Source organism: Muntiacus reevesi, chromosome 3, assembly GCF_963930625.1.
Source record: "Muntiacus reevesi chromosome 3, mMunRee1.1, whole genome shotgun sequence".
NCBI lineage: Eukaryota > Metazoa > Chordata > Mammalia > Artiodactyla > Cervidae > Muntiacus > Muntiacus reevesi.
This window is the reverse complement of record NC_089251.1, coordinates 250,395,884-250,422,741: the sequence shown is the minus strand read 5'-3', so window position 1 is coordinate 250,422,741 and position 26,858 is coordinate 250,395,884. Positions and strand designations below refer to the sequence as shown.

The 26,858-nt window shown below is 41.0% G+C and overlaps 1 long non-coding RNA gene across 2 annotated transcripts in view; it reads left to right on the top strand.

Annotated features, from left to right (window-relative positions):
- Positions 1-26,858, top strand: part of LOC136165416 (uncharacterized) — a 104,440-nt gene that overhangs the window by 52,424 nt on the left and 25,158 nt on the right. The window lies entirely within an intron of this gene.

The following is a 26,858-nucleotide window of genomic DNA, read 5'->3' as shown; positions in this document are numbered from 1 at the left end:
CTTTACCTTCTCTGTTTGTGATTTTATTTCCCACTCACTAAGGGAAGGGGAAATAAAAGTTATGAAATGTGAGCAGCCTCAGTTTTCCATGGCAACCTATACATTACTTGCATTTTTACCCATCTTGTCCCTTACTATAAAAGAGGCTCTCCTTGCCCATCTTAAGGCCAATCTCTTGATCTGTGCTCTGGATTCCATCTCCTCCTGACATCTCATGGACCTCACTCTGAGTTAGTTATTCTTTCTCACTCTTGTCTTTATAGTCTACCTCTTCTTCTGTACTGGCTCCTTATTTCTCAGGTTAAAACAAAGCCACATTCATCTCCACCCACAGCCTTGTCTTCCTCCTGCCAGTTAAACTTCTTATAGAAGCTGTCTCTATTCACTTTATTATTATTATTTTTAATATTTACTTATTTATTTGGTTGGTTGCACCTGGTCTTAGTTGCCACAGGCAGGATCTTCAGTCTTCATTGCGGCAAGTGGGATCCTTACACAAGCCAGCTCTTAGTTGCAGCATGGAGGATCTAGTTCCCTCTCCAGGGATCAAACCCGGTCCCCCAAAACCCCACATTGGGAGTGCAGAGTCTTCGCCATTGGACCACTGGGGAAGCCCCCTCAGGCATCTTCAGTTCAGTTCAGTTTAGTTGCTCAGTCGTGTCTGATTCTTTGTGACCCCATGGACTGCAGCACACCAGGCCTCCCTGTCCATCACCAACTCCCGGAGCTTACTCAAACTCCTGTCCATCAAGTCACTGATGCCATCCAACCATCTCATCCTCTGTCATCCCCTTCTCCTTCTGCCTTTAATCTTTTCCAGCATCAGAGTCTTTTCAAATGAGTCAGTTCTTCACATCAGGTGGCCAAAGTATTGGAGTTTCAGCTTCAGCATCAGTCTTTCCAAGAAATATTCAGGACTGATTTCCTTTAGGATGGACTGGTTGGATCTCCTCGCAGTCCAAGGGACTATCAAGAGTCTTCTCCAACACCACAGTTCAAGAGCATCAATTCTTTGGCACTCAGCTTTCTTTATAGTCCAACTCTCACATCCATACATGACTACTGGAAAAGCCATAGCCTTGACTAGACAGACCTTTGTTGGCAAAGGAATGTCTCTGCTTTTTAATATGCTGTCTAGGTTGGTCATAACTTTTCTTCCAAGGAGTAAGCGTCTTTTAATTTCACGGCTGCAATCACCATCTTCAGTGATTTTGGAGCTCCCCAAAATAAAATCTGACACTGTTTCCATTGTTTCTGCATCTGTTTGCCACGAATGATGGGACCAGATGCCATGATCTTAGTTTTCTGAATGTTGAGTTTTCAGCCAACTTTTTCACTCTCCTCTTTCACTTTCATCAAGAGGCTCTTTAGTTCTTCACTTTCTACCATAAGGGTGGTGTCATCTGCATATCTGAGGTTATTGATGTTTCTCCCAGCAATCTTGATTCCAGTTTGTGCTTCATCCAGCCCAGCGTTTCTCATGATGTACTCTGCATAGAAGTTAAATAAGCAGGATGACAGTATACAGCCTTGACATACTCCTTTCCCGATTTGGAACCAGTCTGTTGTTCCATGTTCAGTTCTAACTGTTACTTCTTGAACCTGCATACAGATTTCTTAAGAGGCAGGTAAGCTGATCTGGTATTCCCATCTCTTTAAGAATTTTCCGCACCTTAAACTGAACTAATTTCCTCTTCAAACTGGAATCTCTTCGATTTCCCCTTTGAGTGGCAAGTATACTGTGTGCTCATTGATACAGCCAGAAATTTGTGTTTGGTTCCTGACTGCTTTCTTTCCATCTTCTCTCTTGTTCATCTGCATTACCATGAACTCTTGATTCTGTTTCTCTAATCATTTTGCTTATCTCCTTCCTCTCTACCACCATCACACCTCCCCTAACCCTGGTCTCCCTTTTTCCTTTTTTTTGATGTGGACCATTTAAAAAATCTTTATTGGATTTGTTACAGTATTGCTTCTGTTGTTTATGTTCTGGTTTTTGTTGGAATCTTAGCTCCCCAACCAGGGATTGAACCCTGCATTGAAAGGCGAAGTCTTAGCTACTGGGTGGCCAGGGAAGTCTCTCTGTTTCTGTTCTTCCTCTCAGATCATTCCCCACACAGTAAATATGTGCTTGTTATAAGCAAAGAATTTCAAAGATACAAAGTATGCAAAAACAAAACATTGTTTCCTATAGTAAATTTAATATCTGAATCTGAATCTCCAGTCTTCTTCCTGACAGACAACTTAATCTCGATTCTCTCAAGTAGATTCAGTGATTTGACAGAATCTGAGATTATTTAAGTATTTCGTTTTAGAATTATTTCAGAGTTTCTTTCCCTTCTTCCTGCCCCTTACTCTGGAGTCCCCTTGGGCTGACTACCCAAGGGAAGTGGAGAAGGGGATGGTGGTTTATGCCTGACTGGCTGCATCTGGCAATGGAGTGAGAACTACCGATTTCATCTCTTCTGGGGCTGATCCTCGAGCTAGCACCAGCCAGCTGCTGACACTGCCATCATCTGACCTCTTCACACAGCAGGGCCCAGTGGCTTCTCTAGGTTTTGGACCCTGCTGGCTCTGATGGTGGTGATAGGCTGGCATGCACATCCACTTCCCATGTAGCTTCACCTCTCAAAGGGGCAGCCACATTCCTGCAACCCCAAAGAGCAATCCAGGGACATTTTTTCCTTTGGTCCATCATATCCCCTTTCCAGGTCAGGTCATTTCTTCTCCCCTTCCAGCACAGAGGGGCAAAAAGATATCAATTCACATTTATGCATTTGTGTGAATTGTTTAATCTCATTAGTTTAATCTCTGAGTTAAAGTGCAGAACCCTTTGAATTATGTAGCACAGTCTGGGTCTCTCTCAGCAGTAGACTGCCTCCTCAATAATCAATGTGGTTTTCACTCTACTAACAAAGAAGTCTGATGGAGTGTGTGTGCACGTGCGTCTATGTGCCCCTGTGTGTCTTGGTGCGCTGGCACGGTGCAGGTTAGTAGCTCAGAGCCCAAGGAGAGAGATGAACAGACAAAGTACATTCCATTAATACTTCACATATCATCCTGTCACATGTTCTCTCAAAATCATAAGTCTGATCAAGTCATTCACCCACTAAAAGACCATCTGTAGCTTCCCATTACCTTTAGGATAAAGTGTAAACTTTTAAACTTGACTTACAAGTTAAGATCTGTCCCCAGTTTACCTCTACCACCTTATTTCCCACAATTTTCCCCCTTCTTTAAGTTCCTTTGGCTCACCATCCCCTCTTTTGCCTCTGAACTTTCTTCACCTTCCTAGATTTTCTCCATCTTTTCCCTACACCTGGCTAATACCCTCACATTTCTATGATCTCCAGTTAAATGCCAACTCCCCCAGAAGTCCCCTTTGACTCCCTCCCACCCTTGACTTTGATGTGTCCCTTCCAGGCACTCCCATAAACTTCTCATGTCATTGCACTTAACCACATCTTAGTTTGTTTTATTTGTCTGCTCTTCCACTAGACTATAAATTCTTTTAAGGCAAGATTGTCTGTCTGGATTACCCTCCAGCACCTAGCATGTGCCTGACATGTGGTAGGAGCTCAGTAAATGTTTGTTAAGTAAGAAATAAGTGAATGAATGAAGAATAATTGAACACACAGGCCAGATGTTAGCTGGCTTCCTGTGTGCAGTCTTTGCCTTACGGCAGGACTCAGTACTTGATTATATTTCTCTAAAAGCAAGTCAACTCCACAAAGAGGTAAGCAACGTAGATTTGACTGAAATTTTTATGAAGAGACAGAAAAGAGGGTTTAAATGCAAGCATTTCTATTCTCCCTTCAGTGTCCTTTGACTTCCAAACTTTGGGTCTCTCTCTCCTTTGAGTCTTCCTTCCCCCACCCCCCACCCCAACTCATCCTTCCTAAGGAGCTATCCCTCTGAGAAGACTGTTCAATAGGAATTGGAGAGAGATGCGGCTAGAATCAGTGAATGCCGTTTAGGAGACAGTTGGAAAAGGCCAGGTAGAGACAGTTGGAAAAGGCCAGGTAGAGACAGTGAAAGCCTGAATTAAGAAAAATGACAAAATAAAGAGGAGAGGATGAGTTTAGGAAATGTTTTAGAGGGAAGATCAACGGGATGTGGTTACTGGTTAGACTGGGGTAGGAGAGAAAAGAAAGAAGAATATAAGGCACATCCGAGGTATTAATGAATATAAAAGAAAGAGGAAGGAAGGAAGGAAATGATTGGAAAATAGGAAGATAATGAGTGAAAGGGTAGAAATGAGAATGCCAAAGATTAGATTTATTACCAAGAGAAGCAAGAGAGGGGCTTAAACAAGGGAGGACAACTATAAGAATTACTACCTCTTGAGAGTATAAGTGAAGTAAGAGACCAAAGTTGCAGTTGGCACTAGTCCACATAACTGCATGATTTTCTTTAATAGTTTGGGTTGTTAATAGTAAGAGCTGAGAAAATTGGTGGTAGACTGATCCAAGACTTGGAATTTTCTGGGATGATCTGCTGGAGCAGAAAGACCAAGGGGCAAAGGGATTGATTATGCTATGGAAAAAATGTTCAAAGTGAAAAACAATGGCTCAACAGTGATAAAAGTGAGCCAGAGCCAGGAAGGCACTGATAGACCGGGGAGGGGGGATGGCGGAGAAGAGGTGGAAGAGGAGCCAAGGCATCGGATGTTTTGATGTAGTGAACAGTAAGTGAGAAAACCGGCGTGCTGAGAAACAGATGTAGAGCAGAGAAGAGACCCTTGTGAATCCATGGACTCTGGGACTCAAGAAGAAAACAAACCTAGAAAAGAGAGGGTTACCTTCTTCCTCTGTGATCAGAGAGAAGGAGAAAAGGAAATACTTTGTTTAGATATTTCTCAGCAGAGAAGCAGCAGAAAGAGGAGGCTGACATTTCTAGAATCTTGATCTCCTCCATCATGCAAGATGGGAGTAATACACAGGAAGTGGGACTGTAGGAAAGACCAAGAAAATACAGTGGGAAAGCATCTATTGTGATTGAAAACTCAGACAATTGCCTGTTGGGAGCGAGGGCTCAGCAGAAACAGTCGGTTGACATTGTCTTGGATCTGATTTCTCAGTTTTCGCTAGCAACATCTTCTGTTTTAGAGCAGAAATAGAAAGTACATGGTAGATTTCACTTTGGGTGGGGAGTACAAAAAATAGGACTGAATGGAGGACCAAAGGGTAAAGGGCACTTATGAAGATTATTCCTGAAATTATCAACACTGGTAACAAGCTGAGAGGAAGACAGCAGGGCTGATGGGTCCTTGGAACAGTGGTGGAGGAGGTAGCAGGGCTCACAATGAAGAGGACGAACAGAAAGTTCAATGGCCCTGATAAAAATTACACCAGAATCTTCCAGTCCTGTCTCCCAATAAAAGGTGAATGCCCCTTTAAATCATTAACTAAACCAGCATTCAGATCCAGCAGGCTCTCCCAGCCTGGGCTGTTCTGCTTTGCCAGGAATCAATAAGCTTCTGTGAACCCTCCAGGGCAAGTGAGGCATGATCCATCTCCCCTGTCTGGACAAGCCTGATCTGGCCTCCCTCCTCCTGCTAAAGCAGGCCTGAAGTATGTGCCGGATTCTGTGTCTCAGACTAATTATCACATTCCAGAATGTTCCAGGATCCTGCTGATAGAGCCTTTCAGCTTTTAAAGGACCCTGCTCTAAGATAGAGCCTTTCAGCTTTTAAAGGACCCTGCTGTTACGCTCCCCGGCTGTGCCCCTCACCACTGGATGAGGAGACTGGGGCCAAGAGGATGCACCCATTCAGAACCTACATTGATTCCCTCTAGACCGGGGGTCCCCAACCTCCAGGATCTAATGCCCAATGATCTGAGGTGGAGCTGATATAATAGTAATCAAAATAAAGTTCACAATAAATGTAATGCACTTGAATCATCCCAAAACCATCCCTTCCCACCCCAGTCTGTGAATTGTCTTCCACAAACTGATCCCTGGTGCCAAAAAGATTGGGGACCACTGCTTCTAGACCAGACTCTGGGTACCTTGGACCATCCCAGAATTCCCTGCCCAAACAACCTCAGGCTCACTTTCCAGGCCAGCCTACACTTCCTCCCCAGTCGCATCCTTTCAAGGGCAGACCTTGCCACTAGTACACTCACTCCTCAGCCTGAAGGTCCCCAGGGGATGTACACACAGCGTGGATGTGTGGGCCAGGGCATCCACACTCCTGCAGGAGAGGCCCTTCTCCGTCAGAGCCAGGGATGGGACAAGAAGAGGGGCCGCCTCAGCCTGGTATCCAGCTCACCCCATGCCTCCATGTCCTACCACAGGACTCCAAGGGGTTCAAGAATTAACGATTCACACTTGATCCTGAGATCATGAGGGAGATAAAGTTACCAAGTTAAAAAAACAAAACATATTTTATTTGTAACATTTACACAGTTAGACATGGGATGTGTAAGAGTTCAGTTGCTCAGTCATGTCTAACTTTCTGTGACCCCGATTGACTATAGTCCCAGGTTCCTCTGTCCATAGGATTTTCCAGGCAAGAGTAATGAAGTGGGTTGTCATTTCTATCTCCAGGGGATCCTCCTGACTCAGGGATTGAAAGCATGTCTCCTGCATCTCCTATATTGGCAGGCAGACTCCTTACCACTGAGCCACCTGGGAAGCCCTTAGACACAAGACGCAGGCCTCTGTTTTGCAGTTTTCCTTGGTCTCAGAAATGTCAGGGGCAGTCCTGGCTCCTACAGTGTTTTATTTGCTGGTTGTGCAGAACAGCTCTTCAGAATTATAAATTTATTTGACATATGCTGCTGCTGCTGCTAAGTCGCTTCAGTCGTGTCCGATTCTGCGTGACCCCACAGATGGCAGCCCACCAGGCTCCCCCGTCCCTGGGATTCTCCAGGCAAGAACACTGGAGTGGATTGCCATTTCCTTCTCCAATGCAAGAAAGTAAAAACTGAAAGTGAAGTCGCTCAATCGTGTCTGACTTGTAGCGACCTCATGGACTGCACCCCACCAGTCTCCTCTGTCCATGGGATTTCCAGGCAAGAGTACTGGAGTGGGGTGCCATTGCCTTCTCCATATTTGACAGATAGTTAGATCCAAATTTTATCCCAAGATGGTGAAAAATAGACATCCATTTAAAATCCTCTCTGGATTTCTATAAAGTTTTGGCAACCTAAGCTCTCCCCTAATTTTTGATATCATTTTTTGTCACTTGATAGAGCATGTTCCCTGTTTTACTAATGTCTGTATTTAAGCTGAATTTCCTGAAAGAATCTGTGAACATTTCTATCCTACTGTATCATTCAAGGTACATAGCTCGGCCTTGAGTATAATCCCCATCCAATTAACATTGGGCTTCGCTTGTGGCTCAGCTGGTAAAGAATCCATCTGCAATGCAGGAGACCTGGGTTTGATCCCTGGGTTGGGAAGATCCCCCAGAGAAGGGAACAGCTGCCCACTCCAGTATTCTGGCCGGGAGAATTCCATGGACTGTATAGTCCATAGGGTCGCAAAGAGTTGGATGCGACTTTCACCATAAACATCAGAATAGGGGAGGGTGGCAGGGAGGGATGGGGGAGAAAAAAACAAAAAAAATTAAAAAAAAAAAACAAACATCAGAATACATCCTCGGTATATATCCCTTCTGCTTTTGAAGATGCTGTTTATTATATCTTTTCATATGTTCCAGATGCCTACTGTTATATTCAATCTGACTAATGCTAAATTTGAGACCTGTCCTGCAAATCCATGCCTTATATCTTCTTTCCTTCATGATCAGGTCTTAATTAAAGGAATAGAATCAGGTAAAGCTGAAAATGCTTGGTCATTAAGAGAAGGGAGGGGAAATGACCTCTGGATTGCCTCACAGGGCCTACTGTTCTCATTCCACTCACACTCCGCGTCTTGAATCTCTGAATGGAATGTGACCTCTTGGGAGAGTCTGTGCTTGGACCTTCTAGTAGTTTACAACCAGTCAACAAATCTCAAAGCTTTATTCAGTTCGAGAAATCAGTTCGAGAAGTGGGAGACTTGGTTTCAGAAAGGGTCAAAAGAGCATTGATCTCGGCTTGAGAAGACGCAAGTTCTTAAAACTACGATTAAGTCATTGCTTAAGTGACACAAGATACTGTTCTACATATTCTGCCTATAAAGTGTGTGAGGAGGGGCAGAAGGGGTGAGAGAATTCATTTAGCTTTCTGTTTTCCACACTTACTAAACTGTGTAACCCTTTTCTTTTGCAGCAGTGGGTGAAATTAATATTCTAAGGAACACTCTTTTGGAAAAGTTAGAGTAAGTCAGTGGTTCTCCACAGGCAGGGGAAGTGGGGATTTTGTGCCCTCACCCAAGGGCATGTGACAAGGTCTAGAGACATTCACAACTGAGGCGGCCAGGAATCCTGCTAAGTATCCTACAATGTACAGGACAGCTCCCGCCCCTCGCCCTGGCCCTGGCCAACACCCAACTGAGAATTATCCTAGCCAAAATTTCAGTACTAAGGAGCTGAGAAACTCTGGGCTAGATGAACTATCTCTAAATCTTCTTTTAACACTATATCCAAATGAAGTGTAATTTTTTTTAAAAAACACAACATTTTATTTCTCTTTTACTCAGAGTCAGCTGTGGGTCTGGGTGAATCTCTAGAACAATTTCCTTTCATGTGTTGGCTCCATATTTAAGCTGCTTTGATCTTATAGCATTTTCCTATCAATACATGCTTCTAAGATTGCCTTGGCAGAGAAAGAGAAAGCAAAATCATGCAGGGTCTTAAATGCTTTTATTTGGATGTGACAAATTCTCTTTTACTTCTGTAAAAATTAAGCAGCTTTGCTGAGATATAATTCATATATCTGATAATTCACCCATTTAAAGTGTAAGATTCAGTGATTTTTAGTATGTTAACTGATATGTGCATTCATCACCACAGTCAATTTTAGAGAATTTTCATCACACCCAAAAGAAACCCTGTACCTATTAGCAGTTGCTCCCAATTTTCATCCAATACCCCTGCCCCAGCCCTAGGCAACCACTATCTATTTCCTATCTATAGATTTGTCTATTGCAGAAACATTACTATAAACAAAATCATGCAATATGTGGTCCTTTGTGACTGACTTTTTTTACTTCACTTAATGTTTTCAAGGTTCATTTGTGTTTCAGGGTGTATCAGCTTTCTTTTATTGCTGAATAGTATTCCACTGTATGGATGTAACAATTCATTTATTCACTTTTCAGCTGATGGAATTTGAGCTGTTTCTACTTTTTAGCTGTTACAAATAGTGCTGCTATGAACATTTCTATAGAAGTTTTTGTGTGGACATATGATTTCATTTACTTTGGGTTGTATACCTAAAAATGGAATTGCTGGATCACAGGGTAGCTCTTTGTCTAGCCTTTTGAGAAAACCAGACTGTTTTCCTAAGTGGCTCCACCATTTTGCAGTTACATTAGCAATGTATGAAAGTTCGATTTTCTCCAGTCCCTCAGCAACAGTTGTTATTATCTGTCTTTTTTACGCTAGTCATCCTAGTGGGTGTGAAGGAAATCACCATAATTATGATTGCCCTTTTCCTGAAGGCTAATGATGTTATGGATCTTTTCATATGTTTATTGGCCATTTGTATATCTTCTTTGGAGAAATGTGTATTCAGATCTTTTGCCTATTCTTAAACTGGGTTGTCTTTTTATTGTAGAGTTTTAAATTTTTTATGTATTCTAGATACAGATCTCATGCCAGATATCTAATTTGCAAATCTTTTCTCACCTTCTACAAGTTTTTTGCTGATGTTCTTTGAAACACAAAAGTTTTTAATTTTGATGAAGTCAAATGTACCTGTTTTCTTTCATTGCTTCTGCTTTTGGTGTTAATATCTAACCAGTCCTTGACTAAAGGCACGTATTTATGCTTATATATTTTCTTCTAAATTGTATAGGTTTAGCTCTTACATTTCAGTCTTTACTTTGGTGGAGCTAATTGTTGTATTAGGTAAAGGTCTAATTATATCCTTTTGCATGTGCTATCCAGTTGTCCCAAATGTTTTGTTGAAAAGACTATTCTTTCCTCATTTATTATCTTGGAACCCTTGTCAAAAACCAACTGACCATAAAAATGAACAAACAAAACAACCAGACTGTAGTGTGAGGGTATAAGAGTTTTTAAAATACTTTTTTTTCTAATATCTATAATTTCTTTGCTAAAGGGATAAATAATAGATTGCATCTCAGGTTACTGTGACACATTTAAACCAAAAATTTCAGAATAGGGCTTCCCTGGTGGCTCAGTGGTAAAGAGTCTGCCTGCTAATGTAGGAGACATGCAGAGACATGCAACTCCTGAATCCTGAGCGCCCTGGAATTGCTGCTCCACAACAGAAGGCACCACAGTGAGAGGCCTGAGCACGCAGCTGCAGAGTAGTCCCTGCTCACCGCGACTAGAGGAAAGCCCCATGCAGCAACAGAGACCCAGCACACCCAAAATAATATGTTAAAAACTTAAAAAAATTATATTTGCAGCTGAAAGCATTCTTTCCTATTAGAGGTGTTTCACCCAGACAGGAATTGTTATTCAGTCACTAAGTGGGGCTTCCCAGGTGGCGCTAGTGGTAAAGAACCTGCCTGCCAATGCAGCAGGCTTAGGAGAGGAGGGTTCAATCCCTGGGTCAGGAAGATCCCTTGGAGAAGAGCATGGCAATCCACAGTGTTCTTGCCTGGAGAATCCCATGGATAGAGGGGCCTGGTGGGCTACAGTCCATGGGGTCACAAAGAGTCAGACGCGACTGAAGTGACGGAGCTCACAGTTGTTAAGTTGTATACAACTCTTTGCAACCCCGTGGGCTGCAGCGTGCCAGGCTTCTCTGCCCTCCACTATCTCTTGTAGTTTACTCAAATTCCTGTCTACTCAGGATAGAATAGTTGGTGATGCTTTCTCACCATATCATCCTCTGCTGTCCCCTTCTCTTTCAATGTTTCCCAGCATCAGGGTAACAGAAAGCTAAATAAACTGGTGAACTGAGATCACACAAAGGATCATCTTAATCGTTGAGTATGTGTTCTAATTTCCCCCTTTCTGTCCTCATTTTTTCTTTTATCCAGAAAAGTAACACTAACTTTTTCATAAAATTTATGAGATCAGTCGTCTGTCTAATGTTGTTGGGCCCAGAATGTGTTTCTTAGCTAAAAGATCTCTTCACCCCACTTCCACACATGGAAAGAAATAAAACATGAGACTCCAATCTCATAAATGAGGAACAAGGGTTGGTTCCTCAAATGAAACAAGGATTTAAGATGAGAACATGTTTTGAGTTGAGGTGGTTTTCATAAATACTATCTAGGTTTATTTTATTCTTTACTGTATTTTGTTCCCATTTATACCAATGAATAATAGATTTAATTGTGTTCTATTTACATCATAAATATTTCCTCCAGGTTTGAGTGTGTGAAGTGTTCCTTTAAACTTGAATGGGGATTAAACTTGGCAGTGATTTAAGGTAATTAATTCATATGGTTGTTAGCAAGGTCCAGTAATTAAAGTCTACTTTACAGTAAGTTATTAACTCTCCAATTAAAAAAAAAAAAAAGCTCTTTATCAGCTTATCAGTTTTAGCTATTTATTCTGGTTGACAGATGAGATAGGGAAGTTCTTTATTGTACATAATCACCTCTGTACTTTCACCACTGAGCATTGGGGTCAAATGGAAGTCTAGGCTCTTCAAGGTCATAGTTTAAATATAGAATAAAACAGTTCAGGTCATTGGGGTGGGGGAAGGTGCCCTTGGATCTTGTTACCTTTGCAACACTGTCTCCTGAAATTTTGCAAAGAAAGTCTGATTTTGCTCTGTTCAAAATGTTTAAACTTCCAAAGTAAAAACAGTCTAGACCAAGTATTTCATATTGAGGTCAGATATTAAACTGCTTTACGGTTCATGTTTTTCCCAGTATTACCTGTAGTCACCATGCCCCATCTCATGTTTTACATCCCCACAACTAATGGAAGTTTGTATACTCTCTTTGTACAATACTTTTTAAAAAGCTAACAATATTAAAAATATATATATAGTATTATATACCAGTTATGTCTCAATGTTTTAAACAATTTTATTTATTTTTGGCTGCCCTGGGTCTTTGTTGCAGCACTCGAGCTTTCTCTGGTTATGAAGCAGGGGCTACAAATCATTGTTGCAGTACTTGGGCTTCTCATTGTGGTGGTTTCTCTTGTTGCAGTGGAGAAGGCACTGGCACCCCACTCCAGTACGCTTGCCTGGAAAATCCCATGGACGGAGAAGCCTGGTAGGCTGCAGTCCATGGCGTCGCTAAGGGTCGGACACGACTGAGCGATTTCACTTTCACTTTCATGCATTGGAGAAGGCACTGGCACCCCACTCCAGTGTTCTTGCCTGGAGAATCCCAGGGACAGCAGAGCCTGGTGGGCTGCCATCTATGGGGTCGCAGAGTTGGACACGACTGAAGCGACTTAGCAGCAGCAGCAGCTCTGGTTGCAGAGCGGGGGCTCTAGGGCGCTCAGGCTTCAGCAGTTGTGGTGCGTGGGTGGAGTAGCTGGGCTGCACAGGCTTAACTGCCCAGAGGCAGAGGAAATCTTCCCCGGGCAGGGGTGGAACCTGTGTCCACTGCACTGGCATGTGGATTCTTAACCAACGGACCACCAGGGACGTCTTCAATTGTTTAAAGAGGAAAAATTAAGAAATGTTTAGACTCCTTAGATGCTCTCCTTGTGAACCGGCTAGGGGGATGAACTCTAGTTGAGTGTTAGTGCCTGGGACACAGCAGTGCAGACCTTTTACCTGCAGGCCTAAACTGGCCACGTGTTCCCATCTCATGATAGCAAGTTTCCCTTCATTCCACTTTGTTTCTTGACCTGACATTTCGTTTCATTCATTTAGTTTGAGGGCAACCATAATGGACCCTTTGCTTTCCCCTGTTTGAGCTATGGATGAACTGCTGCCAAGGTCAGTTCAAGCCCGACTTTTTATCTGGTCAGCATGACTACACCAGTGGTCCCCAGGCCCAACTGATTGTCAGAATTACCTGGACTGCTCTCAAGAGCTTTCAGGCCTCACCCCAAACGTACCGAAACTGCGTCTCTTGGGTAGAAAAGGGACTCTGTATGTTTCAAATCGTCCCAAAGTGTTTCTGATGTTCATTCACATTTGGAACATGTATAGGACCTCCTCCAGGTAATGAGAGATCTGTTGAGTGTGACCTTAAGGCGTCACCTCTGAGAAGATGCCATTTGTAACACTTACCAGAAGATTCTGAAAAGACCAGAGGTTCCTATTTGCAGTCTGCCCTTACTGACGATCTACTACCTTGGCAAAGAGTTCAGTGCTCTTTCTCTATCACTCTCACTCCCTCAGGCTGTCCTGTGACTTATTTATCCTTTCAAGCTGCCCAGCAGTGGGAAGATAGACTTTGGTTTTATAGACCTGACATGGCTTCTTGGCTCAGCCTACGCTGTGGGTGCCCTTTGCTCTCTCTGTACAATGGAGATAAGATTGTCCTCCCAAGGTTTGTTATGAAGACCAGAAGAGTGTGTTTATATTACACCCAGAACTGGGCATTATAACTTGTGTGATTTTACTTGTCCACGTCTGTGCATAGGTTGGATAAATGAAGCTTGACCATCAATTTTCCCTGATTGTAGCCCCTGGATTGCTCTGGGCAGTGTTTCTCAAAGTAAGGAACATAGATCACCTGCGTCTGAATAGGAAAGAGATAGGATAGAAATCTGCTCTTATGCAGCTCTAACTTTCTCTACTTTTGAATTTTTGCAGTGTATCATACACATAGGAAAGTATATATTTTTTATAAGTGAAAGCTCATAAACTGAAAACACTCATGAAGCCAACACCCAAATGAAGAAATAAAGCATGACCGGCACCCCGGAAGCATGAGAACTTTGAGAAGCAGAGTCACAGGAAGAGCCCCGCCGTGGAGCTCCGCTTTCCCACAGCCCCGCTGTGTCTCCCGAGCCAAATCTGTGGGCCACGTGAGCCCTCCCCAGTCTGAGAGGCTGGGCCTGTGGCTTCACATGAATCCTTAGTAGTGACGAGGCTTCCTTTGTGAGGAGGGTCACAGAGGGTGTCTCCATCATTTATATTCCTAGCATACACCCTAAACTGCTTAACACGAATGAATCCAGGTCCTGGCCAACAAGGAGTGGAGATCACTCATTGCCCGACAGCATTGCTTATTACCACACTCCAGCATTTTCTCACGGAAGGGTGAATGAGGTGGATTCTAGTGTAATTACCTTTGTGTAATTGAAAACTAAATCATTGAGGACTGCATAGTTTAAATATCCATTTAAATACTTCCATTTTATTGCACTTATTTTTGCAGGACATGCTACTACCAAATAGGCTATTAATTTTTCTAGCAGATTAAAATCTGCATGGGTACATTAAAAACCAGCACAGCTCAAACAGATGCCCCCTATTTTTTTCAGAAATCATTAGAGAGAGCTTGTCTTTTCCTGTAATCCAGCTATTCAAATAATCTATTAGACCAAGACTTATAATAACACAGGTCTTGCCCAAAAGAGATCAGGTTTTTCTATGCAATATAATTTAGGCAAGATTTTAAACAGAAGCACAAGAGCCTGTGGTGCCTTTGCCTATATTTCCTCAATTTTAACTTGTATACAGATCACTTGGGGGGGGGGCAGGGTTGTTAAAATGCTGATTCTGACTTTATGGGTCTCGAGGCGGGAGATTCTGCATTTCCAACAGGTTCCCAGGTGCTGATGCTGCTGGTCTGAGGACCACACCTTGAGGAACAAGAGTACTCAGAATAAGCACTGACTAGAAGCCTGGGTGCAGATCTGAGCTTCATTTCCTGGCTTATACAGACTATTTCTAAGTCCCTTCTAACTGTACAAATCTACTATTCAATAATTCCTCTATGCTTATTAGCTCATTTCTCTTTAGGCTTCTGATTCTCATTGTTATAAGCTGTTGTATTAGATATTGTTGCATTTTGGAGGGCCAGGTAAAAATTCTTACTTATGGCTGAAAAGTTTTGGTTTTCAATCTTCTGCAATTCTACCCCAATCCATGGGAATTTTGGCTAATAATAACATAATTCTGGGCTTGGACCATAAACTAAACTTGAGTCAGCAGTGTAAGGCTTTGGTTAGATAAGCAAGTGTGAACCTGGGAGTGTAACGAAAAGAAAAGGGCAGTTAATCCTACCAGTATAGGCAGTCCTTATATGAATACTTTACTCAAACATCCACAATTAGGAAGAGCTGCAGAACATGTAAAGAAAATTTCAAAGAACTGCCTTTATGTAGCTTGTGAAGAGAGAACAAAGGATGCCTTAAGAATCGTTTTTGAATGACACCTGAAACCAGCAATCCTCTGAAGTAAATGGCTTTGCAGTGCAATAGAATAGATTTAGGTAGCTCTAAAGCAGAACTTTCTCACGAGAATGATGATCCTAGGTAGTAAGATTGCCAATGATGATTTTTTTTTTCCCAAAGACTTCAAACCAATCCTCACTACATTGCCCATCAGTTGTAATACTAGCTGATACATTGACTGGGGTTCTGTGCAGACACTGCTCTACGTATTGAATACAAAGAATTAAATATGATCACAAAACTGTCAGGAAGGCTGTCCGTGAGCTTCAGGCCAGACCACACAGCAACAGCCTAGAGTTCAGAAAGCTATGGAGACTACTGCCAGCGCCACAGCCACTTCTCAGCAGCGGAGGTGGTGGCAGTACTGAGGCAGAAAACATCTAGCCATTGACAATTATTTCTAATATCGCATGGACATTAACACCTAGGAGGGGAAACTAACAGGTAGAGAAAATGGCACCCATCTTCCTTTTACCTTCCAAATCTCACTTCACTGTGTCTGATTGGCAAAATCTAGTTTACATAAAACTATCATGTTTTTTAACTGTAAGTCAGTATTTATTGAAGTATAACATACACATAGAAATCACACAAATCACAACCAGCCAGCTTGATGAACTTTCGTAAGTGAACACACCCATGTAATCAGCACCCAGATTGGGAGATGGAAATTTCTAGCACCTAGAAGTACCCATTATGTTCTTTCCTAGTCATTGTCCCCCTTGAAGGATGGTTTCTAACATCATAAAACAATTCTGCCTATTTTTGAACTTATAGAAACTAGAATGATCTAGTATGTACTCTTTTATGACTGGATCTTCTCACTCAGTATTTTTGTGAGATTTGTCCATGTATTGCTGTATGTTATTGCACTGGATGAATATAACAAAATCTATGTATTCTACTGCAGATGGACATTTGGATTATTTCCAGTTTGGTTATTACAAATAGTGCTGCTATGAAAATAACATGTATGCATTTCAGCTAGATTTAAAAGAACAGAATTTCTGCATACACCCCCAGGAAACCAGAGTTGAAAGAGACACAGGTACCCCAGTGTTCATTGCAGCACTGTTTACAACAGCTAGGACATGGAAGCAACCTAGATGTCCATGGGCAGGATGAATGGATGGGGAAATTGTGGTACACATACCCAGTGGAATATTACTCAGCTATAAAAAGGAACACGTTTGAGTCAGCTCTAATGAGGTGGATAAAACTGGAGCCTATTATACAGAGTGAATTAAGTCAGAAAAAGAAAGACAAATACTGTATATTAATGCATATATATGGAATTCAGAAAGACAGTAACAACGGTCTTACATGCGGAGCAGCAAAGGAGACACAGGTGGACTCAGTGGGAGAAGGCAAAGGTGGGATGATTCGAGAGAATAGCATTGAAACACATATACTACCGTATGGAAAATAGAAGTCCAGTGCAAGTTCGATGCATGACACAGGGCACCCAAAGACTAGCAGGGAGAACCCAGAGGGATAGGGTGAGGAGGGAGGGGGGCACATGTATATCTGTGGCCAACTCATGCTGGTATATGGCCAAATCTAGCACAGTGTTGTAAAGTAATTATCCTTCAATTAAATAATTTTTAAATAAAATTTCTGGATTATAGGAAATGCATTGCTCAAGTAGATATTGCCAGACAGTTTTCCAAAGTAATGAATGTGCTAAATCCTTATCAAAATTTATATTTTCCATCTTTTACATTTTAGCCATTCTGTTGAAAGACTAATGCAATATATTGAAATCATATTGTGGTTTTAATTTTTATTTACCTTGATATCTAACAAGTAAAGCACCATTTTTTATGTTCGTTGGCCACTTGAATATTTTCTTCCATGAAGTGCCTGTCCAACTCTTTCACCCAATTTTCTATTAGCTTATCTGATTTTTCTTGTTCCTTGTGGTTCTTTATTCTGAGTATGTGGAGAAGGAGATGGTAACCTACTCCAATATTTTTACCTAGAAAATTCCATAACCTGAAGGGCTACAGCCCATGGGGTCACAAGAGTCAGATATGACTTAGTAACTAAACCACCACCACCACCATTCTGAATATGAGTCTTTTGTTGGGTATTGTTGTTGTTATTGTTGAGTTGGTAAGTCTTGTCCGACACTTTTGTGACCCTCTGGATTGTAACCCCCCAAGACTCCTCTGTCCATGGGATTTTCCAGGCAAGAACACTGGCGTGGATTGTCATTTCCTTCTTCAGGGGATGTTCCCGATCAAGGGATCGAATCTGTGTTCCCTGCATTGGCAGGCTAATTCTTTACCACTGTTTGCTGGATATATGTATCAGGAACAACTTTTGCCTCTCTGTGGCTTGTTTTTTTCACTCCTTTAATAATGTCTTCTGATGAAGATGTTCATAATTTTGATGTAGTTCAGTTTATCAGAGGTTTTCCTTTATGGTCCATTTATTTTGTGAGCATCTGGTTTAAGACTGCTGACTCCAAGGTCATAAATGCTTTCTCCTATGTTTTCTTGTGAAAGCTTGTTTCCCCTATGTCTTCTTGTGAAAGTTTGCCTTGCTATTGACATCGAAATTGATAATTCATCTGATACTGATTTTTGTTTATGATGAAAAGTAGGAAATATAGTTTTGAGGCTTCCAATTCCTATAATACTGTGCAGGGGGGATGGGATATCTATAGAAGTTGGTGAAAATGAAGCTGAGTACCAAGAGACCATACCTAATCCTGTTAACCTAAGCAAGTTTTTGCACTATAAAACATGGAGCTCCAAACTGAATTTTCCTGAACCTCTTCTCAGTATGACTTTCTGTGATGGCGATTTTCCAGATTCCACACCCCTAATGACCACAGTCCATCTTGGGCCATTGCTTTGCTTCTTCTCCTTACCTTGCCTCTTGGAAGGTCATTGTTGTTGCAAGAGCACTGTGTTGTTTTTCAAAGCTTACAGCAAGAATTGATCTGCTTTCAAACAAGTGAAAAGAAATCCAAGGTTAGACTTGGTGAGTAAATGTGAATGTTAGAATACTTTGAAAGATTTGTAGTTTTGTTACTCGATCTAAGAAAGTGCAGTTAAATGTGAGACATTGTTCTAAAAGGCTTGAGGGCCTGGAAACAATGTCAGGGTCCATCAGTGGATGAATGGATAAAGAAATTGTGAGATATATAATACTCCACTATATATATTCAGCCATAAAAAAGAAGAAACCCTGCCATTTACAGTAACATGGATGGACCTTGAAGGCACTGGGCTGAGTGATATACATGAGAGAGAGACACAACTGTATGAACTCATTTGTATATACAATCTCTGCCCCCCCCAAAAAAAAAAAACCAAAAAACTCATAGCAAAAGAAATCAGATATGTGGTTTTCAGAGTGGGTTGGGCTGGGGGAGGAGAAATTTAAGGAAAGTAGTCAAAAAGAACTAACTTCCAGTTATAAGATAAATAAGTACTTGGAATGTAATGTACAGCATGATGGTTACAGTTAACATTGCTATATGATATATGGGGAAATCATCAATAAGAGTAAATCCCAAGAGTTCTCATCACAAGGAAAAAAAAATTTTTTTCTTTTTCCTTTGATGGTATCTATATGCGATAATGCATGCTGGCTAAACTTACTGCAGTGATCATGTCACAACATATGTAAGTCAAACTATCATGCAAAACCCCTTAAACTTGTGTGGATGTATGTTGTTATATCTCAGCAAAACTAGAGAAAATAAATAAAAGGCTTGAGGAAAAAGTGAGTTCTCCTAAGTGGGGTCCATCACCCTTTCTCTCCCCACTTACAGGAACCACCAGCCCCGGCATTTTTTTCTTCAGGTGGAACAATTGATGTCTCAATCTGATGTAAGGTATTATACAAAGGAAGTTTTGAAACAAGCTCCCTACAACCAGACTTCTCCGCATAAAAGATCCTGCTCAAGAAATTACAGGATGATCCTTGGAACAACAAAATGTATCTGGAGCAAAATATATGAACAGCCATTGCTGTGTTTGATGGCTTTTTCCTCTCCCAGAAGTAGCATACTTTGACTCTACTACTGACCCTGAAGGGCCCACCTCCACCCCAGACTCTTTCAGGGTTCAGTGGGTCTTACGTTGCAGTTTCCCAGTGTTCACTCAGGCTTCCACAGGGATTAGGATGAGGAGGCAATCTTTGGGAATCTGAAATGCCGTTTTAGACTCAATATAGTTTTGATAGATTTTGTGGATGAATCTGATACCTAATCACTAAATGAAAGGGGAAATATGTACAAAAAACAGTTTTGGAAACTAATCTGGCTATACTCCTTGATTGTTAACCATGTTGCATTCTTTGCCATTTCTCGGGTATTTACCTTGTAAACCTGACTAATTTAAGTGGGACTTCTGGTGTTTGTTTTCTCTGTTCTTTACTCTTGGAGGTGGATGTCTCTGTTCTGATGCCAATTCTCAACTTGAGCAAATCAGTGCCTCTGGAAACAGATCTCTCTGATAGGGATTGGTTAAGACTTTTACAGCAGTGTTTTGCAAAGTTCTCATTACCTTTATTTATCTGGAATCTCCTGAAAATTAATCCCCAATTAGCTGAATGTAAGATGACCTACCATGAAAGCTAGTTTTACTAGTACATTTCATCCTAGATTTCTGTGACCATGATTTTAGTCCTAGAGAAAAGTAAATTCGCACCATTTTCTCCATCATCATGAAGTCATGGTACAGGAGCCTGATCAAACGGTCCAAGATTCCCGATAGAGAAAGCAGAATATCAGGGCTCCATAAGAAAAGCATAGAATCCCTAATGCAGAGAGTGATCTCATTGCTTAGTCCTTAGATTAGGAGCAGTTTCAGTAGGATGAAATCCCTGGGCACAACACCTGCAAAGAAGGAGAGCGGACTGACGTGAGTGATAACCCCAAGCTTTATCTTGAGCCATTTAAAAAATTCCATCCATCTCAATTTTGTTATTTGTGAGATGGGGCCTTAAAAACTGTTTAATAGGAGAATTATAAGATCATATCAGACGTGTGAAAGTGGTTTGTGTTTCAAGTAGTATATGCCACTGGAGATTTTGAAAATTCATGTTTATATTTTCTTTTTTAACCTAGAAAGTGCCCAGTCATAATGACCACATTACACACTTTAAAACCATTGCTGGACTTTGGTGGTATGATAATATCAATAGCAAGCAAACAGGAAGAGGAGTGTGGATAGGTAGTGATGTATATTTGTGTGTGCATGACCAGAGGCTGAATTTTCTTCATGTTTCAAAAAGCTCCATGAAAGCCATCTAGTGTTCAAATGGAAAGGAACACAAATCAGCTAGGGAATCTACCCAAATGTCAGAGTATCCACCTTAATCTTACTGACAAAGTAACTGTCCATCGCAAGTACATGTCATTACTTTTCAAAAAATAATAACCATTTTTATTGATAATAGTTTCAAAGCCTTGTGTAGATTTTTTACTTTGTTACATTGGTTAAGATTTTTAAAGTTACCTCTTAAGATATTAATAATAGCTTATTTTAACATGGCTCTGTGTAAGGGAGCCAATCTGGAAGCAAGAATGGCCTAGAACAGATGCTTTTTTCTAATTCCACTCCAATGTATCCCTTAGGCTGGATTCCACCTCTTAAAAAAAAAAAAGGGCAGGGATATGTATGGACTCAGTAAGGGTGGAGAAAGGAAAGCTGATAGTGACTCACTCCAGTTTGTAGAAGGAGGGGATTATGCTTCCACCCCCATAAGTCTGATGCTGGGAACTCCCACGTAGGAAGATGAGGCAGATCTTGACATGAAAGCAGTTTGGAGTAGTGTCCCACCCTAGAAAACAAGCTAAATTCATTGCTAATTTCTAGACTACACAGTTAAAATGTAAGAACAGCAAGTGTCTCATACACTCACAAATGCACATATCTTTTGGTGAACAATTTCAATTTTAGAATTCTATCCTTAGGAAGTAATTAAACATATATGCAAAGATGGAGTTACTGGGCAGATCATCCAAGTTATGTTCACCATACAGAAATAGTAAAAGCAACCTAAGCAGCCAACAATGAGTTTAGTTAAATAAATACCTCCATATAAAGTGTACTATTTATATTTAAAGTAATGTCATAGAAAAATATTTATTCATATGATAAGATTCTAAAGTGTATTAAGAACAAACAAAGGTGACCAACCAACAGATTCCAATTTTGTAAAATGAATAAATGTGTGAAAGTAAGTGTGGTTTTAAAAGCCCTTAAAGGGCTTCTGACTCAACATGGTAGACCGAACACATGTATTTGATCTCCTCTTGCTCTCCACATTCCACTAAAATGATTTTAAACCAGACACACTCACAAAAGACAGTGTGTAAATGTGCAAAAAGGAACGCTCCCTGCTCTCACGCTCAGCCCAAATCTGGGTCTTGCCTAACTTTTCAAGTGGAAAGAAAGCTGAGGAATAAGACAAGAGAATGGAAAGAGAAGATTTTTACTTTTTATTTTATACTTTCTGTACTACTTGAATTTTTAAATTAGTATGCATGTGTTTGTGTACTGTAGAAGGGCTGAGATGGCCCACACTCTGTCTACAGAGTGTTTTTCTAAATCAATCCACTTCCAAAGTGTTATGCACTTCTTACCTAAAAAAAATTAATTAAAAAAATAAAAGTTATTGCAGGATAGGTACAAATGTTTTAATAAGTAGCATCATACCATTTTGCATTTGGATTCCCCTAAATTTGGTAAAGGAAGAAGGCAAAAGAGGAAGAAGAAAAGAAAGAGGGAAAGGGAAGGAGAGGAGGGCTGGTGGATGGTGGTGGTGAGCGAGAGAGAATGTTTTAAGTGGTGTGATGATTTCTGCCTGACCTGCCTTTAAGTGAGCTTGAACTTAGCCTGAGGTTAATCCAAAAGAGATAATTTTGATGTAAATTTGATACATTTCTGATCCCATGTACTTTTCATATTTGTAGTATCTGGCCACAGTGAATATTATTCTAGTGTTAACAGATCCTCTTGTTTTTATTTGCTTTTTGAGACTTAAATAACATGGCTTATTAACACAACAGCTTCATAAGGGATCAACTGAGGAAGCAATATTCTATTCTGGCACTGAGTAATCGAAGGTATTTTCAAGGATAATTCTCATTTCTCCCTAGATTTAGAAGTTAATTTCCAAGACTAGGGAAAGACAGTGCAGAAATTAGTAATCAGTGAGTGGTAGTATTAAGGTATTTTTTATTCTCCTCCCCTCTCTCTTTAGTCAGATTTTCTACTTGAAATATGAGGAAGTGTTCCTTTTGTAATAAGAAAACTATATTTTAAAAAAATGTTAACAGAATGTGTGACTCTCACTCCCCCTTCACCTGGCTGGTGGGCCCCCAGTGGCTCCTGTCTTTTACAAAGGCAACCGGATTCCATGACTCTCCTTAGAACCATCTCGTTTCCTCCTGCTGCCCCAAATGGAGCACTTTTGAGTGATAAGATGCCATGGCATCATGAGTTTTCCCCTTACCAAAATCACTCAATCCCAGTCTGTGTCCAATGCTATTCATAACCAGCAGTTTAGTTGTTTTCCTTTTGTAAAGTGCTTCATGAAATTTTAAGAAACTAAAATACATATTCATCAGTAAAAAAAAAAATTCAGAATTTGAAATACACTTAGAAAATGCCATTTGTAGAAGGAACATTAAATAGGTTACCACTTTATTACATAAGTTAAAACGCCACCCAAGAAACTTCAGATAGCGTAAAAAAGGAACTCACATGCCAATGATTAATCTGTGTTTCTGCCTGCAAACGTTGAGCAATCAAGTTTGGGCTGTCCCTGGAGAACAACTTCAAAATCCTGAAAGGATAATCAAGCATTTATCTCAGAGGCCTGTGGAGTGACCAAATCCCTTTTGTTACTTAAAAGGTAGAGAATAAGAAGCAGCCGAGAGCTTCCTGCTCTCCCGGAAGGGCTAGCCTTGGGGAAATGTACCCCAAACTGGTAGCCTGGCCAGGTTGCATTTAATGGTTCTCATGTGTGGGAAGTGAGATTTCACAAGACTGTGGGTTCTTTTTGGAGGATAGGTGCTTGAATAGATACCTAATTACAGGTTAGCAGTTCAGGGTTAATACCTTACTGTATCATGCAGAACAATGGTTGACTCCTTTATGTTAATCTCCTGGGCTCCTTTAGTTTTATAGATTTAAAATGGGAATCATACTCTTTGTTTAACCTGCAAATTCAATGACAAGTGTTCTTTGGGTGTACAGTGCTGGGCCCTAAGGTATAAGAATAAGCTTTCAAACATGTATTAAGAAAGAAAAAAGAATAAAACACACCCTATCTACGGCAGAATTGTTGGACTGCTGAGTATGGGAAATGGCAGAGAAGCAGTTCCTGATGAGCCCAGTGGGAAGCCTGGAGACGTCTTTATGTTCCCCTTCTGCATTTTGTAACTTGTTTATTTGTTAAATTAATACCTTGGCAACGAGAATTGCATTTTTCATGCCTTAGATCCATCTCTAAGAAAACGCACACCTGGAAGTTGTCAACAACAATAGGCTTGCCAAGTTAGATGAGCCCACTGACAGGGTTGGCACAGATCAGGCTTAATCCCTTTCTCAGGGCGCTGAAGCCAAGGACACAGGAGAGCAGCTGCCGGGAGTTTTCAGGTGAATCCCATTCCACCTGACCATCCACCTGAGGCCTGCACCACAGCCTCCTCCCCTGCCATCTGACCCCCAGGTCTGCTGAGGTGCTTCACAGATGCGAAGACATATTTTCTGCTCTTTCTTCTTTTTAATTCCTCCTTCCTTCCCTACTGCCAAGATGGGGACTGAATGGGTGGTGGTTTAGTCACCAAGTCGTACCCGACTCTTGTAACCCCATGGGCTGTAGCCCACTAGGCTCCTCTGTCCACAGGCTTTTCCAGGCAAGAATACTGAAGTGGGTTGCCATTTCCTTCTCCAGGGGATCTTGCCGACCCAGGAATCGAACCCGTATCCCCTGCAATGCAGGCAGATTCTTTACCAACTGAGCAACCAGGGAAGCCCACGGGGAGTGAATGGAGGGTATCAAATTGACCTGGACAGCATAAAGTAGATGTGCATAGATTATGGAGCCTGGCCTCCATGGGGAAGAAATGGTACCCTAGCTTACCAGTCTAACCGTGGTATCCAATTTTAAGCTTTAAGTATCCATTAATAAAACAGGTGTGCTAAGTTGCTTCAGTCATGTCCAACTCTTTGCAACCCTATGGACTGTAACCCACCAACAAGAACAATAATGAAAATACTAATCTTCTTGTGAGAGCAAGATCAAATGAGGTAATAAATATAAAAGCATGTTGCCAATTGTAAACTATTTAAAACAAATAAATCATGTTAACAATTATTGTAGTGGTTCTCTTCAAAGGGAAGCAGCCAAGACCTTGAGTGGGTGGAAAAGTCACTCTCTCTCCCACCTCCTGCTTCTTCTCCCTGGCCCAATGCTCACTGCCTTCTATCAGACCCAAATCTCCCTCTCCCTTTTCCTCACGCCAGATTTCCTCACACCAGATTTCCTCACACCCTCCAGTGCCAGTCGACACTTCTCAACTAGCTGCTGATCTAAATATCAGATTATAGAAATTCACAAAAAGGCATAAATGAGGATTAATTCTTCTGGAACATATTTACATGTTAAAAGAGTTTGGTAATCAAAAGAATTTTATCTTGATGGAATGATCTGTAGATAAAAAAGGGAAACTGATTTTGTAATGTCGTTTAGGTTTATTTTTTCAGATTTTAAATTAATACATGTGATAATTGGCAGAAATGTATTCATATTTTCATCAAAAAACATACACAAAAATAGTTGTGACAACACTATTTCTAATAGCCCCAAACCAGAAACAATCTGAAAGCCCATAGATAAATTGTAATCTATTCACATAATAGAACTACACAGCAGTGAAAAGGAAGGAACCAAAACTTTATGCGACGACAGAGATGAATCTGACTAACGTGGTGATGTGTAGAGGAAGCCAGGCACAGATGAGTACCCACCTTGTGATTTTCATCTACGTAAAGTTAAATAGGGAACTCCTTGGCAGTCCAGGGGTTAGGGCTCCATGCTCTCACTTCTGGGGCCCCAGGTTCAATCCCTGGTCAGGGAAATAAGATCCCACAAGCCACATGGTGTAGCCGAAAGTTAAACATCAGACAAGGTGAATCTCTGATGTCATACGTCAGATCTGTTTTGGTGGGGAAGTAGTAGTGACTAGGAGGGAGGCACCAGAGCAACTTCTGGGGTAATAATAGTATTCCGTCCCTTGATCTGAAGACTGGTTACATTGATTTTGTGAGAATTAGTTGAGCTATAAATTTATGTATGTATGCATGCATAGTTAACTAAAACATACATGTTTTAATTTTGTATGCATGCATAATGTACTTAAATTTAAAGTTTACTAAAAATTTGGCAACACATTAATTTTTTAAAAATTATCTGGACTACAGGAAATATATAGTGTTAGAGGATAGCTTTCAAAAGTAAAATTGTGACTTATGTAAATATCAAATTAACACACATTAAAGATTTTATTTAACTCATTAATTAGTAAGGAAATAGTCAGATATTATAGACAGTTCAAATGAATTTGACTTACAGATATTTTTTTAAATTATTTATTTTAATTGGAGGCTAATTACTTTACAATATTGTGGTGATTTTTGCCATACATTGACATGAATCAGCCATGGGTGTACATGTGTTCCCCATCCTGAACCCCCCTCCCACCTCCCTTCCCACCCGACTCCTCTGGGTCATCCCAGTGCACCAGCCCCGAGCACTTGTCTCATGCATCCAACCTGGACTGGCGATCTGTTTCACATATGGTAATATACATGTTTCAGTGCTATTCTCTCAGGTCATCCCACCCTCGCCTTCTCCCACAGAGTCCAAGAATCTGTTCTTTACATCTGTATCTTTTTTGCTGTCTTGCAATCGTTACCATCTTTCTAAATTCCATATATATATATATGTTAATATACTATATTGGTGTTTTTCTTTCTGACTTACTTCACTCTGTATAACAGGCTCCAGTTTTACCCACCTCATTAGAACTGACTCAAATGCATTCTTTTTAATGGCTGAGTAATATTCCATCGTGTATATGCACCACAGCTTTCTTATCCATTCATCTGCCGATGGACACAGAGATTTATATGGGCTTCCCAGGTGGCGCTAGTGGTAAAGAATCTGCTTGCCAGTGCAGGAGACACACGAGACATGGGTTTGGTCCATGAGTCAGGAAGATCCCCTGAAGTAGAAAATGGTGACACACTCCAGTATTCTTGCTTGGAAAATACCATGGACAAAGAAGCTTGGCGGTTACACCCCATGGGGGTCACAAAGAGTCAGACACAACAGAGTGACTGAACACACACATATTATCTACCAGACAAAATTTATTTATATTGTATTAATAGGAATCACTTACATAGCTATGGATAGGAAACATTTGCATGTTACATGTTAACCCTCTTTCTCTACTGAGTTGGAAAAT